The sequence below is a fragment of the Solanum tuberosum genome, unplaced genomic scaffold (assembly GCF_000226075.1).
Source record: "Solanum tuberosum cultivar DM 1-3 516 R44 unplaced genomic scaffold, SolTub_3.0 scf01337, whole genome shotgun sequence".
In the NCBI taxonomy this organism is placed as follows: domain Eukaryota; kingdom Viridiplantae; phylum Streptophyta; class Magnoliopsida; order Solanales; family Solanaceae; genus Solanum; species Solanum tuberosum.
In genome coordinates, this window is record NW_006240212.1 from 11,915 (window position 1) to 12,156 (window position 242).

Sequence of the window (242 nt, forward strand, 5' to 3'; positions counted from 1 at the left end):
AGATATTTATCTGCATTATATTATCAGATATGATAATATCACTACCCGGAGAGTCATTTATATTGTATTGTCAAATCAGATGACACCACTACTCCGAGGGTCATTTTCATTTATATTGTCGATTGAGACGATACCGCCGTTCCAGAAGATACCCAGAAGATCACATATGTTGCTCGGTGAAGCATTATCTTCATTCGGTACCAGGGACGGCATCATTAGAAAAGAGGTTCATGCATCGCGAG